We start from the raw sequence: 16,566 nt of genomic DNA, 5'->3' as shown, positions 1-16,566 counted from the left end.
GGATATTTTTGCTTCATAGGTCCCGTTCAAAATAGTAAAGTAATACGCAGGTTAACAAGAACACTGGAAGCAGTAGTGAATGAGACTACTTTTGCTTTAGGAAACTTAACCGAGGAACAGTCTGCTATGAGACTTGTTGTTCTTCAGAACCGCCTTGTTCTTGACGTCATCCTGGCAGATAGGGGCGGGGCTTGTAGAGTGATCAGCTCCAGTTGTTGTGTGTTTATTCCAAATAACGCACCATCAGTGTATGCAGCAATAACAAGGCTCCATAAGATAGCCCGTGAAATGCATCAGGACTCATGGTCTTGGTCCGGTTGGAACTGGAGTGTAATAGCAGGATGGGGCTGGACAGTATTGTCATTCCTAGGAATAATACTGCTCATAGTATTCAGTTGCTGTCTCTGTCTGCAATGTGGCCCAGCGATTTGCGGCTTGTGTGCCACTGCCTGTACTTCTCGTCCACGTTCACGTTCCCGTGCACAAATGAAAAAAGACGAGCAAATGATGCTATATGAACAGATAGATGGTCTCATGAATATAGATGTGTCCTGAAGGGCACAGTAGGGAACAAGGATGGAATGAGGAAATAAAAATTTACGTGGCCAGTGTGTCCCCTACATGCACCCTATGTATGTACCTTATGCCCCATGTATGTCCATATTATCATGTAGTTTCCTTCTCATGCCTTTATTAATAATGCCTCTGCATTTCCATCTAATGGTAGCATGTCAGTCATTAGGCCCTCCATGAATGAAACGTTAATTCTGCACTGAGGCCTACGTTGCCAATGCATTTACATGGTACACGTTTAAGTCGAGATGCACACGTTTTTGTGACCCTGCCGAGCCAGGCCCTGAATTCAGGCTCCGAGCCTCTTCTGACTCTGAAAGCTGCAGTTTAGGTATGCATCCCTGACCTCTCCCTTACTCCCTGCTCAGCCGAGAGGTGCCCGGCCTGGCCTGCCTGCCAAGACGGTATTTTGCCTACAGTTATCTGCTCAGCTCTGCGAAAACATATTCCAGTCTAGTGAAAGAGGTAAACATATTCTGCCTGCAGAGCATAGGGCCTAGCCTTCCTGTCTCCATTCAAGTGATTTACTGAACCCGTTGCCATAGAAGGCCCATGACCCCCACTCAGTGCACGAAGAAATATATGCACACACTAGCATTTAGTGATGAACAACTTTTGCTCGAGAGACCTTTACTTCAGACAATACATCCTCCAAACACAAGATATCAGATATGCCAAAGGTGCAGGTCGTTCTGACATCCCAGACTCCTCTTCTAGTGCTAAAGTCAGCTCCCCCCGAGCTCTCCCCAGTTACACGTCAGTTACACGTCATGACCAGTTTTGCGCGCACAAGTAGGGTAAAGGTTCCTGCTGACCCTGCAGACCTCCTCTATGCATCCACCCACCTATGACACACCTATGACTCATCAAGTGAACACCCACGTGTACGCCTACCTACACGCCTTCTTTCACGCCCTTGTGTTCTTATCTCTCTCTTTCACTTGCTCCGCCTTGAATGTTCCGCCCTCTCTATTCATTGCAATTGTATGGTTTTACTATATATAATGTGTTATGTGAATAAAATGTTAGATATCCCTTCCTGAACCTTAGTGGTGATGGAACCTGATTCTCCCCTGACTCGAGTCATTGAAATAAAGCCCTTTTTGACTCGGACACCACGGACTCTGCCTCTCATTTTATGAGCTATCCTTATTCATTATTAATATATAGAAATTATGTCCGGGTAATATTTAATTTACCACAAGTGCATTGGACAGTTGGGTAAAGGGCAGCAAAGTTAATGATTTTCAAGGTCTCTTGGATTTGATTGCATGGGAGCACTAGTCTGATAATTGTTTCCTAGAGCTGCGCCAGCATCTGATTGATAGCAAGCTGACTAATGCAAGGAAGCTTGCTGAGGAGGCAGACCGCTAGGTCAGTACCAGGATCCACAAGGTTCACGTGGGAGACTCAGCCAAAGATGGGCAGGGTCCCCAGCAGAAGAGTGGGGGGGCAGGGGTAAACAGAGGGGGTTCCGCAGAGGGCCCCAAATTAATTCCCTAGTGAACCAAGGGAAAGGTTCTCAGCCTCCCCCTGAGAAAAAGCCAGTGGTCCCGACAGGTAATCCTGTTCCACAGGGACCCCTGAAATATTACAGATGTGGGGACCTGGGTCATAAGGCGACTGATACCAGGTACCGACTGTTTGGTAAACCAGCACCCACTGGTGCTCCGCCACGGTAGATGGCTAGTGTAGCCTTTGGGGAGGAGGTAGAAATCCAAGATGGGTGGGGTCCCTCAGATATGTCCCTTGTCTCTTTAGGAGACTGTGAGGTAGTCCCAGAGAACCAGCTGCTCAACAACACTAACAAATATGGGCAGTGAATACCCATAAATGGCCAAAAGGTAAAGGCTCTTATAGACACATGAGCCAGTGTGACAGCTGTCAGGTGTCACCTGGTGTCTCAAGTGCAGGTTGTCACACATGCATTCTGCAGAGTTGTTAATGCAGAGAGTCATTGTCCAATGGCTCAGGTTCCCTTTGAGAGGGAGGGGGTCTCTGGTTCTCTTCAGGTAGCTGTGAGGCCCGCAATTGACTGTTTGTTGGGGAACGATTTGGAGAGCTCACCTTGGGAGAAGGTGGAGAAGAGTACTCACCTGAGGATGGTGGGTCTGCCTGACTGGGCGTGCGTGACCACCCGATCAATGGCAGCTAGTAGGGATGCTCAAGAGGACCTGGAGCCTGGGAGGGGGTCCCGGGAACCTGCCTTAGAGAAAAAGAGGCAGGGGGTGTGGGAAATCAGCCCCCGAAGTTCCCACGACCCAGGAGGAGGTCAACCCTGCGGGGGCTGCCCTGGAGCCTACCGGGGAACAGGTAGCTGAACTGGGGGACTTGCCTGAGCTGAGCCATTGGCAGCATGAAGAAGACCCCTCCGGGAAAGAATTCTGCAGGGAGCAGAGAGAATGCCCTTCTATTGAGGGCTTGTGGCAGCAGGCTGCAAGCCAGGCGGCAGGTGATCAGTCTGGGTCACATTGGATCTATTGGGAGAATGGTCTACTGTATAGTAAGCCTAAGGTTGCAGAGCCTTGGTCAAACCTAGAGCTTCAGAGCCTTCCTACTGGGGATGGCAGGACATTTGGGGCAGGACAAGACCTTTGAGAGGCTTGTCACCCACTTTCATTGGCCCCAAAAGCGCAAGAGTTCAGACACTCATTGCAGGACCTGTCAGACTTGCCACACAAGTGGAAAGAGTGGGAGGGAGCAGAAGGCTGGTCTCCAGCCATTCCCTGTGGTCGGTACCCCCTTTGAGCGGGTGGGGATTGACATTGTGGGGCCACTGGACCCCAAGACACCCATGGGCAACAGGTTCATCCTGGTTTTGGTGGACCATGCCACCCAGTACCTGGAAGCCATAGCTCTGAGGACAGTGACAGGACGGTGAGACGAGCATTGATGGGAATTTTCTCACGAGTAGGATTCCCATGAGAGGTTGTGTCTAACCGGTGTACTAACTTCATTTCTAAGTACATGAAGTCCCTGTGGCAGGAGTGTGGGGTAACTTAAAACTTCACCACTCCTTACCACCCCCAAGGAAATGGGTTGGTTGAAAGGTTCAACCGAACCCTGAAGGGCATGATTATGGGTCTTGAGGAACCCATGAGGCGTAAGTGGGACATCCACTTACCATGCCTGTTGTTTGCATACCAGGAGGTGCCACATAAATCTCTAGGGTTCAGTCCCTTTGAGCTTCTCTATGGGTACCCGGTCAGAGGACCTCTGAGTCTGGTCAAGTAAGGCTGGGAACAATATCCCAGGAACCCTCCCCAGGATGTATATAGCTACATGCTAGCCTTCAAGAACCAGACTAGGCATTTCAGGCAACTCGCTGAGGCAAATCTGGAAGCCAGCCAGGAGGAGATGAAGAGGTGGTATGACCAGAATGCCACTCTGATAGAGCTTCAACCTGGTTAGAAAGTGTGGGTTATGGCCCCAGTGGAGCCCTGTGTGCTCCAGGATAAGTGGACCGGACCATTTGAGGTTGTGGAGTGCAAGAGTCCAGTTACCTACTTGGTGGGCTTGCAGACTCCCAGGACGCCCTTGAGGGTTCTGCATGTCAACCGCCTTAAGCCCCACTTAGAGAGGTCTGAGGGTGGGCATGATCTTGGTGACAGATGCTGGAATAGAAGAGGAGACTGAGCCTCTTCCTGGCCTCCTGGCGGCCACAAAGCAAGATGGGTCAGTGGATGGTATTAAACTCTCTTCCACCCTGAACCCTGAGCAACAGAATGACAGCCAGGAGTTGCTGGAACAGTTTTCTGATCCGTTCTCCCTGGTTCCTAGTATCACAGATTGGTGCATCCATGATATGGATACAGGGGACAGCTTACCTGTGAAGCACAAGTCTTACAGGGTAACTGACAGGGTAAGGGCTTGCATCAAAGAGTGAAGGACATTAAAACCATCTAAGGGGTCTTACTGATACCTGGTCCTTTTAAACCAACAAAGAAGAAAGTGGCACAGAAGCTGAAATATAAAAAGAATCCATTTACTCACCTCAGATGAGGGAGACTACGTCACACAGAAACCTTAGCAACTGAATGAGGAAGTCTAAGGAGTACAGAAAACTCGGGCCTTATATATGCTTGGGTTAAATAGTCATATAAAAGGGGGTGGTGAAATACGGAGCATCTGAACCAATCAATCACTCACACCCAGTCAACAGATCTGGGTTTAATCCATCACCGTTCTTTAGCCCACCCTGTCATCCCAGTTCAGACATGGATATATGCAAATCAGTTTGACCCTGTGCCTCATGGGAACAGTCCAGCCCGAACTGCAAAGCCTTGCCTTACCTGGACAGGAATCAAGCTTCCTAGGACTGGTTTCAGGCATTTCAGCCGTCTTCAGACAGGCTTGCTTGAATCCAGTGGCAAAGTGAGCAAGGCACTCATGTCTGAGCATACCCTGCCAACTTATGGCAAACAAAGCGGTACAAAAGGGGGTGCACTAGGCAGTGTAATGGTTTTCTTCACTTCAATCTAACAGGCACCAGAGACATAGCACATGTACCCTAAACTCAAGTCCTTCCCTAACTCTTGTATTGTTCTGCTCATGCACTGCTCATTTGTTGGGGCCACACATTGCATCCAGTGTACCCAGGTATCTCTTGACCAACAAACAAAGGAGCAAACTTGCATTCACTTTGGGACCAGGATTCAGAGGCCTGATGCTAGGATCTCTGAAGCAAACCTTCTTTCAAAAGGGGTCACCTCAAGCAAAGCCTCCTCGCCATTCTAGTCAGCCTGTGACTCTCAGCAAATACTTGATCCACAATTTCTCCTTTCTGGTTTGTGACCCCGTCTTTAGCCCAAGACAGTGGCAGGGGTACACACTTCATTCCAGGGCTTCCACCTTCACTGAGGTCCTAGTTACCAGAAATGCCTGTGCTGGTTGCCTTTACTTTGGCTTCAAGCTGGACCTGTACTAACAATGAATCCCCAGACTGAATCTGATGTCCTGGCCCCTCTGGCACTGGTTGTAAGGCAGCAAATATCTATTGGTGGACAGAACAAAAGGTCTTTACAAAAGGCACAGAAAGAGTCTATCAACAGAGAGTATAGTCTCAGAATACTTCCTAATCGTGGGACGTCCCATATATTAGCAAGGCACCCAAGAACACTTTCATCTATCTATGAGAGAGTAAAAAAACAACAACATCCTGGACCTATTGGCAAGTATAAAAGAAACTTTTTGGTGAACTGACAAGAGTAATACATCACCCAATCCCAAGCAGCCAAGGAAGTCTGTTCATTTACTAAATTGTGAGGAAAAGAGAAAAACAACAGAGACATACCCTAAATCCTTACATTGGTGTATTCCTGTGTACTAACCTGAAAACCCTAAAAACCCTAAAAAAAATGGAAATGTTCTACAATTTTTCCAATAAACTATATATTACTTGTACAGGACTGTAGACACTTCTAAAATGATTCTTCTGAATACAAGCACCTACATTGTACACTTAGGACCTTGCTGTCATGTTATAGGAGCAACATGAAAATCTAAAACTGCTAATTTAACAGGAGTTCTTATCTATAAAACAATATTTCCTTCAAAAATGTCTGCTAAGGATCGCATGGGCATCTTCTTTGCGTTCTACTTTTCATGATCCAAACTATGCCACATCAGCTCTAATAAGGACTGTCAGTTTATTTACACAGGCTAGCTAATAAAAGCTAGCAATGCCCTTGCAAAACTGTGTAGCATGAGAATAACATACAATAATGGTGTTATCACCTAAGACTTGTAAAACAAAAACTACCCACATCTAGTTCCCCTTAAAGATCAAAATAAGGGATCAACAATCTAGACTACTGATCCTGTCATAATTTCATCAAACAGGATGGGCATTAACATAACATATATTCTTATTAATTTGATTAATGCTAACAATGTTTAAAAAAGTATCAGTGAATAGCCAATGACATTTCTCATTGCTATTTCACTGACAGCTTAGACAGGCAAAAAAAAAATTGAGAAAAAGAGAGAGCAACATACATTTTACCTAGCCTTAATTTGTAGAGGAGCTATCCTCCTTCCCCCATTTTGACAGTAGGAAACCTGAACCAGGTTTCACTTCTGTCAACACTATCAACCACTATTTTTAGCAACTGGGCATAAAGAAAGTTATAGGAGGTACATAGTACATTTGAGGAGGTAAAGAATATAAATACCCAACCCCCAATCATTTTAGCAAATGTACAAGAGAAACATGAGGACACATGAAGGCAAACTAAATTTCATTGCCTCAGCTCTTCCAATCCTCAGAATAAAATCATGAGTGCTGAATATATATGGCAAAGCTTATCTGTTAATCAAAGTTCACATATACCAATATATAGTTTTCTATCATATGAGTCCATAAAGTGCTTGCTTTTGCTGAAAAAGTTAAACTTCTCCTTCTCTCCCCTGCCGTCTTTCAAAACGTTTCAGAGGTCAAAATGTCAAAGCAGACCTTGCTCTGGGAGCCCTGGCAGGCTTCTAAATATAGAACTGACATTTAACTCTTCCCAGCTGTCCTATTCTGTGTGCAATGGTTTCTATGTGACTTTGATATTTGGGGCACTTAAAAATGAATATCCTATATTTCTTTTGCATATTAGTCATCCTCAGAATGTTCTCTACAACATCCAGAGATTGGGCATCAGAAATATCACTTATACCCATATAAAAATGTTTTTTTACGCCTACGCAGAGTGATATTTCATATACAAAAATGTCCTCATTATGCGGTACAACACAACTTAAATTTAATTTTGATGCTAGCCGGTCACAGTATGAGTATTACGCTTTATAAATATTAAAAAACAAATTTAAAAGCACTTATTTTTTAAATAATTTTGTCATAATTTTTTTTAATAAAACCAATCATTTTTGATAATTCCACATATGAAAAGCAAGCTGCATCCTTTGCCTATCATATTTAGACACATTCATTCATAAGCCTATGCACAGAAGCCTAACTTGAAACATGAAACATTTTGCGCCACTTTTTAAAAGGACAATTATTTAACAACAGAACCACGAATATGCTTATAAAAAAGGCTTTTAGAAAAGAAATTCTTAATTTAAATGGTTTCCTGTTATCCAAAATAATGAACCTGATTTTTGTAACTTTTTAAAACATTAGTCTGAAATGCAGGGTTTTACACCATGTTTTGTACTGACAAAATCCTAGCTGAGTCAACATTCCTGTCTCTCCATGGCCTACAATCAAAACAACAGCTGCTGCTCAGTGGCAGTTAAAACACACCTGCTGAAAAAAAAAATGTTGTGTTGAAATGTAAGCACGGTAACAGTCTATTTAAAACTGAGGCATTTCAATGCATGTTCTATAATATGTGTTTTAGTTCAGCAAAAATTTACTCAGATGATGTGTTTGCCTGTTTATATCTAACACAATGTATCTAAGGAAAATGTTGTAACATTTTATAATCGGTCATTTATTGCAAAACACACAATTTTGTTTTTGAGGCCTATTTTATTCCTATTTAATGTGAATTCTAATTTTATTTTTTAAGCATTGGCAGTTTGTATATGTGCATAGTTGCTTGCTCTATAAATGTAATAGTAACATGCATTTATTTAGCATATCATATGGTTCATTTCTGGATTTTTCTTTAATTTTTCTTTAATATTAATTAAATGACATTTTGCATAACAGACTGATGACACCAAGAAAACACAAACAATCACATTGAGCTCATTCCAGACATATACAGAAGGGGTCATACACTCAGGACACATAATACAGTGCACTTAAGGCTAGCCATTATTTCACAAAGAGCGCAATCGCTATTTACTCACAGAAGTATCACTAATGGGAAAACCACAAGCCACATATACATTTAAACACATGATTAACCCACAGATCAACACTTAGGACAGAAACAAAGGACAGCCCACAGACTGTACTTAAACCAAACCATTTGTAAATACTAGTTGTACGTCATATTTACAAGAAGAGATTCACAATAGTATTAAAAAAGACTGCAAAAGACATCCCAATAGACTGTTTCATTTTCAAGTAGCCAAAATACATTCAATTCACAAGCTTTGACTGGCAGAACACCAGAATAAATCTCTCTACATATCTCCATTTATAAAAGTACGCAGAAAAGGATCCTTGTTTGTATTATTGTCATATTTTAATTCTATGGGGATACAGAATCACCAAGGAAGAAATATGTTTTTTATACCTAAACCTATTTAGGTATTCCCTCTATGGGAACCGGCTAATTTAATTCACATCTCACTATGGTACCTCCAAAAAGCAACACATTCTCTGATGTATGCTTGAAACAGGCATGCCAAAAATATTGCAACATATGCAAATATTATAATCAAAGTAGCACTTACTGTGTGCCGTTCAAATCAATTCAAAACAGAGAAAAGTCTCCTCGTTACCTGCCTACATAAATTGCAATGTATATATTACATACATACAAATACAAATATTGGCCAATCATACAAATCAAAAGCCGCAATAAGTGTTACAAAACTACCTTACCAATCCAAGGCATTCTAACTGCCAAGTTCTGAATGACCAAATGGTCGTTTTTTTTTTAATACTCACGCCAAAAAGGTTCTCAGTCAGGAGTGGTAAACATCATGTGGAGAATCAAAATCAGAAAGATCAGAAATATACTGGGATGCAGAGACAGAGAATCCCCAGAATCTCCGTGCACAGTGTACTTCCTTAGTAGAGTCCTGTCCTGTCCTCCTCAGTAGATTTTTGTATCCTGACAAGATCACTCCCTCAGATAGCCACATCTCTGATGAGGTCCAAGTTGGAGCACCATTTGAAGAACATAGAAACCTTCTCAGGGGTCTCACTTATACCTGGTCCTTTTAAACCAACAAAGAAGAAAATGGCACAGAAGCTGAAATATAAAAAGAATGCATGTATTCACCTCAGATGAGGGAGACTACATCACACAGAAACCTTAGCAACTGAATGAGGCAGTCTAAGGAGTACAGAGAACTGGGGTCTTATATATGCTTGGGGTTACATAGTCAGCATAGGACCAAGCATAGGATACAGCAGCAAAAATAGCCTGACAGTTATACTAGAGTAGCAGGTGCATTCTACTAGCTAGGCCCTTCTGAGCATATGCAAAGCTCAGAAGAGGAAAACAACACATGGCGAGCACATGGCTATCTAAAATGGCTGCCAAAATACAAAATGGCGTTCAGCTCATGCTAACAAATCCCTGCAATATTTAACAAGAGGAGGTCTCAAAGATGCTTGCACTAAGGGTGATTGAGTCCTCCAGCAGTCCTTAGGCCATCCCAGTTGTCTTGGTCCCAAAGGCTGCGGCCCGGGGTGCCACACCCAAACTCCGGTTCTGTGTGGACTACCGAAGGCTCAATTCGGTCAAGAAGACCAACGCGCACCCCATCCCCAGAGCATATGAGCTCATTATTCGGTTAGGGGCTGCACGGTACCTCAGCACGTTTGACTTGACGTCTGGCTTTCGGCAGATCACCTTGACTAATGGGGCAAAGGAGAGGTCAGCATTCTCCATACCAGATGGGCATTTCCAGTTCTCTGTTATGCCCTCTGGGATGAAGAATGCCCCTGCCACCTTTCAGAGGTTGGTCAACCAGGAGTTGGTTGGACTGGATGAGTTCAGTGCCGCCTACCTGGACGACATCTCAGTGTTCAGTGTCACTTGGGATGAACATCTGTGCCACCTCTGGGAAGTGTTGTTGGCACTGCTGAAGGCAGGCCTCACAATCAAGGTGAGTAAGTGCAGTGTTCTGTGGTGTACTTGCGACACCAAGTTGGGAGCTGCCAGGTGGCGCCCCTACAATGCAAGATTGAAGCCATCCTGGCTTGGGAACCCCCCAAAACCCAGACAGAGGTGAGGGTCTTCTTAGGACTTACCGGGTACCACAGGAGGTTTGTCAAGGGGTATAGCAACATGGTTCCACCCTTGACAGTGATTTGGATGGACACTTGTAAGAAAGTTTTTGAGGCCCTAAAAGCTGCCATGTGAACGGCGCCCCTGCTCATGGCACCCAACTTCTCCGAAGAGTTCATCGTTTAAACAGACGCTTCAGAGCATGGTGTGGGGGCTGTTTTGTCACAGATGAATGAAGAGGGCCTAGATCAACCTGTAGCCTTCAACAGTAGGAGGTTACTTCCACTGGAACAGAGGTGGAGTGCTATTGAGTGTGAGGCAATTGTTGTGGTCTGGGCACTGAAGAAGCTGAGACCATACCTGTTTCCGACTCACTTCCGGGTTCAGACAGACCACAGGCCCCTTAGATGGTTAATGCAGATGAGGGGTGAGAATGTGCCAATTAGAGACCCCCAATTCTAACACTTACAATGGACAATTCTGTCAAAAACTGAAATTAACCTGTGGATGTGATATTGATAGACTATTGTTACAATGTGAAGCGATGCTTTTTGTAAAAATACAGCCTTACTTTTAGCTCAAGGTTTCATTACTGCTCAATCAGTATCTCGAGTGTATCTGAGGTTGATATTAGTGGCGACCACTGCTAATAATGTTAAAAAATTCTTCCCAGGAGGCTACTAATCATTTGGAGGTACTTAAAGTTGTTCAATATAAATAAAGTGAATTGAAAATACCATGTCTATGGTTTTGAGCTTTCATTTGGATTAGGTTGTCAGTTCTAGGAGGAATAATAAAGCTTAGTTGAGATTGCGCCAATGACGGGCTGCACTTGTGTAATAGTGTCACACGGCAGATTTCACCTGGCTGCCACAAAGCAATTGGAGGTCTTTAAAGTTGTTCAATATAAATAAAGCAAATTTGAACATACCATGGCTATGGTCCTAAACTTCCATTTGGAATAGTCTGTCAGTTCTAGGAGGCTCAATAAAGTTGTGTTGAGAACACGCCAATGACTGGACGGCGCATGTGCAATGAAGTCATACGCCAGAATTTTACACCACGATAACTTCCGTATGTTAAAGTCCATTCCGGGTCAGTTACAACACTCGCAAAGATAGCACACACTGTGGAAACTAAGGTAATACAAACTTTGCTACTTGGACTACTCGAGATCTGTTTGATTACCGGCACGTTTATTCAAACTTTTTTCTGAAAAATATGAATTTTGATGTTTTAGAGACCTTGTGTTGTGGATTTATAATGGCAATACAAACACCAAAATTGAGTGGCTTTTGAATATGGTAGGCGTTACGATTTTGCCGCTATATGCATTGGTGCAAGATATTTCAGCAGTTTGTCAGATACCATTAGCAAGTTAATACTGAGTTTTTTATTTGTACTGTAGTGTAGTTCTCATATTCCCAATAGGCTCTGCACATTGGACTAATATATCCTATAGATGTGATGAAGGACTTATGTCGACTAGGTCTCTATCGAAATATATTAGACTTAATTGTGAGTGCCAGCTAGCTCAGAGGTCTCTAGAAACTTTCTCAAATTCACAAGAAGGGATTTAGTTTCTAACAACCGCATCAACATGACAACTTTGTTTCCCAAGATAAAAGTGATCTTCAGAGTTGTGGAAACAATAGATAGATATTTTACTCAGTCATTCTTGCATGCTTCGTTTCACCAGAGGTGCAGAGAAATAGATAGACGGGAGTTTTCGATAAAAGGATTTATTGAACAGTCTTCTTTCTCAAGCATAAGAAATGAACTGCTACAATCGTAAAACTGGTTGCAAAATGCGGAATTTGGGTATTTTTGGCAATTTCACAGTCCGCGAATCTTGCGAAATTGCCGAAAAATTCGCAAATTCGCTCGTGGGTGGATTTTTTTGCACATGCCCGAGTTCAAGCTCAAATAATCAGCCCAAACTACTACTGAGCACGGTCTAGGCAAGGCAGGTGTGCTTCCTCCCTATATCTACCACCTACAATAAGATGTAATCCTTGATCGAGGTCTTTGCATCCACAAGTTTCTTGAGCGCAATCCCCATGTACTTCCTGTGACCAGGAGGCTGCTGTCTTCTCATCTGCTGCTATGATCGGTCTCTGACCCTTTATAAACAAGTGGCATGTGAACTCGCATATAAGCCCTGCCCGTTTGGCCCCACCACACATACACTAGGGTATTGAACGCCTTCCTGCCCTTTCCTCACTATGATGGACAGCTCACTCGAGGGACCTCGGCGCCTTTCGGCGTGGTGGCAAAGTTACAGACACATGTGGTCACTGGAGACAACTCTTCTGGCCCGTTACGCAACTGTAGTGTTGCAAAAGCACTATACATTTACCCAACGAGGTAGCACACACTGATTAGCCAGTAGAAAGTACTACAGTTGAGTAGAGGTATGGCACAACACAGTGGCATCTTCGTGGATAAATATGCAGGCAGGATTCATTCTGGCACAATGCTCCTGTCACAAAAATTAAACCTCAACAGGAAGCACTTACAGATATAAGCAGGTGTCCGAGTTGAAGCTCAAATTCAGTTGTGCATTATAATTAGCCCAAACAACTAGTGAGCATGGTCCAGGTGTGCTTCCTCCCCATATCTATCGCCTACAATTAGATGTAATCCTTGATGGAGGTCTTTGCATCCACGAGTTTCTCTAGCGCAATCCCTGAACACTTCCTGTGGCCAGGAGGCTGCTTTCTTCTCATCTGCTGCTTTGAGCGGTCTCTGACCCTTTATAAACAAGAGGCACATGAACTCGCATAGAAGCCCCACCCGTTTGGCCCCGCCACACACACACTAGGGTATGCAATGTCTACCCGCCCTTTCCTCACTATGATGGACAACTCACTCGAGGGACCTCAGCACCTTGCGGATCGGGGTCAGAGTTACAGACACACATGGTCACTGGAGACAACTCTTCTGGCCCTTTACGCAGCTGTAGTGTAGCAAAAGCACTATACATTTACCGAATGAGGTAGCACTTACTGATTCGCCAGTAGAAAGTACTCCAGTTGAGTAGAGTTATGGCACAACACAGTGGTCTCTTCGTGGATAAATATGCAGGCAGGATTCATTCTAGCACGTTACTCCTGTACCAAAAGTTAAACCTCAACAGGAAGCACTTACAGATATAAGCAGGTGCCCGAGTTGAAGCTCAAATTCAGTTGCGCATTATAATCAGCCCAAACATCTATTGAGCATAGTCCAGGTGTGCTTCCTCCCCATTTCTACTGCCTACAATTAGATGTAATCCTTGATGGAGGTCTTTGCATTTACGAGTTTCTTGAGCGCAATCCCCGTGCACTTCCTGTGACCAGGAGGCTGCTTTCTTCTCATCTGCTGCTCTGATCGGTCTCTGACCCTTTATAAACAAGAGGCATGTGAACTCGTTTAGAAGCCCCACTCGTTTGGCCCCGCCACACACACACTAGGGTATGCAACGTCTTCCCGCCCTTTCTTCACTGTGATGGACAGCTCACTCGAGGGACCTTGGCACCTTTCGGCACGGTGGCAAAGTTACACATACACACTTGTGCAAATCCGCAAGTTCGCGGATTTTCCAGCGAACTCGCGGATTCTTTTGCCATTTGGCGTGAATTCACGGACCGCGAATCCCCAACATTTGCCCATACTTACTCTGGACATATTTTGGATCTGGCTGAGTTACTGTAAACCCTTGTGTCTTGTTCAGGAATCTATCTAGACAGTTATTCATGTCTGTGGGCCAGATTAACCATTTTTCCATTCAGAATTAGTTATGTTTTGTTGTAGAATATAATTTTACATCTACCTCCTCATCTGTAGTTCTAATACTATCAGGTGTGGGTTTAGGTATGGACGGTGTGTTTAAATCTTTTATCTTAGCCAGGCCAAGACAAAATGTTTGTTGAACAGTTTCATTTAAGAACAGTATTTGTGCCTGAAATAGTTTTTGTCTCAACGTTGTCTTTCCAAAAGTCAAAGCCTAATGTGGACAATTGAGCATAAAAGGCCGCAGAATAAATCTGTTAAGTATTCGTTAACATACTTTTCATGCCTGTCTTATTAACATTTTTAATGTTAAAGCTTTCTGGATTTGTGACATTAAAACCTGTAAAGTATGGACATTTTCTATAGAATGTTTTAGGGCTACCTTTTGGAGGTGTTGGACAATGTTCCCATTGATTATAAGTTAAAAAATGTCTAGGGTTTGCAGATCTGTGCAAATAATGATGACCAAAATGATTAAAACATTACATTTCTTCATAATTTGAAGAACCTTCTAAGTATTCATGTTTTGAAATTTTTGCTGACATTTCTAAGTCTGCCATCATGTTATTAATGGTTTCATAGTCCAAATCATCAGAAAATGTACTTGGTGAAACAAAATCACTCAAGGAAACCTTAAATTGGTGTGGAATCTTCAACAGCTTAACCGGGCCATAAATATCAATATCAGTTCTATCCCGTGCTATTCCACCAGGTAGGGGAACAGCTGTGATGTGTCCATTTGACTATATTTTCCATCCATCAGCTTCCCCAAATGTAAAACAAGAATGTGCTATAATAGGGGAAAAACCAATCCAAATTTCAACCCATGGTGAAGCCAGATAAGTATTTGCAAGCTGTTGACCAAGTTCCATTAATTGTTCCTTGAAAGTTTTGTTTGCTGGTGTAGTTTCAGGTTCACTAGGATCCTCAGAAAAGGTATCGAAGTTGATGAAATAGACAGATGCAATTCTGTCAATTGTTGGTATTGCATCCGGATTATTTGAAATCGCTGGAGCTGTTTGTTACCTTGACATGTTAGTATAGTCAGATGCTACATTATTGTAGACAGGATTTTCTTGACAAACTGTTATTTGAGTTTCAAGAGGCACAAGTTCCATGGCTTTGTTGCATAGTCCTTCTTTTCTTACTGTAGATTCTTCAAAGATGATGAGTCTTTCAGTTTGAACCTCTTGGATGGTAGCAAGATTTGGTCATCTGCTACATCTTTGGAGTCCACTGGGCCTACTACTTATTATCGGCCACTGATATGTCAATTGATACGAACCGGTTCTCTTTTCTTCCAGCAAGAAGCGGCAGTAACACTGTTCTTGATCGGTGGACCTATATTACATGTACTGGTTTTCTATTAGAAGGCCCAAATTCCTTCTTAGCCGCTATTTTATCTCTGACCAGATCGCCAATCTTTGGAATCAAGACAGGTCTTGCTAGGACAGGTGTTTTGTATGGTGTTGCTTAGACTTCTTGTTTCATTTAAGTCCTGTAAAATAGCCAAACGCGATCTTTGATATCAAAGGGTTTTTGTTCCACCACTGAAGTATGACGATCGAGGTCTTCAACCATCATTCTAGTACCAAAAAAGATTTCTTATGGAGTGATTCTACCCAGAGAATTTCTTGGCACATTATTAAGAATACGTTGGACACTTATTAAATGTTTGACCCACCCGTCACCCGTCACCCGAACCTAATACCCTAGCTATTATAGATTGCTTTATGTCACGGTTATTTCATTCCACAACCACATTTCCCTCAGGATGGAACGGACTTGAGTACCGCAGTGCAGTACCCAAGCTGGCCATGGCCTCCTTGCAAGCCCTAGAGCTGAAAGCAGGACTCTGGTCAGAATGTAGCGTGACATTTGCATATATGCCGATGAAGACTCGCAAATCTTTTAAAACAGTTCAGGCATCAGCCGAGCGCTGAGGCCACATCCAAATGAATCTTGTCCTAATACTTTTGGGACTGCTTTTGTCCATAGGGATGTCTGAGTGTGGATAGTCTGATGCTATCTAACAATGGTGTCTGTACCGGGCTGGCTACACTGTAGTCAGGAATCTGGTGGTGCTCCAAGCTGTGATCTCTGTAACAGTCATCGCAATTAATTCCAAATTCGTAAATGTAGGCATTCATCCATGGTTACCAGTACATCTCTTGTAATTCGAGTAGATATTTAGAGATCCCTTGATGTATCAGACCCTCTCTCATATGTGCTTCTTGAATAAAAGCACCTCTTCAATTCCTGATTGGGATTACCCTATCCCCCACTCCAGGGATTTGAGCAAAAGGAACGAAGTTTGCATCAATTATGTATGTATACTCGAGTGGATAGTTTA

The sequence above is a fragment of the Lissotriton vulgaris genome, chromosome 3_1 (assembly GCF_964263255.1).
Source record: "Lissotriton vulgaris chromosome 3_1, aLisVul1.2, whole genome shotgun sequence".
Taxonomy (NCBI): domain Eukaryota; kingdom Metazoa; phylum Chordata; class Amphibia; order Caudata; family Salamandridae; genus Lissotriton; species Lissotriton vulgaris.
Note: the sequence above shows the minus strand (reverse complement) of the source record.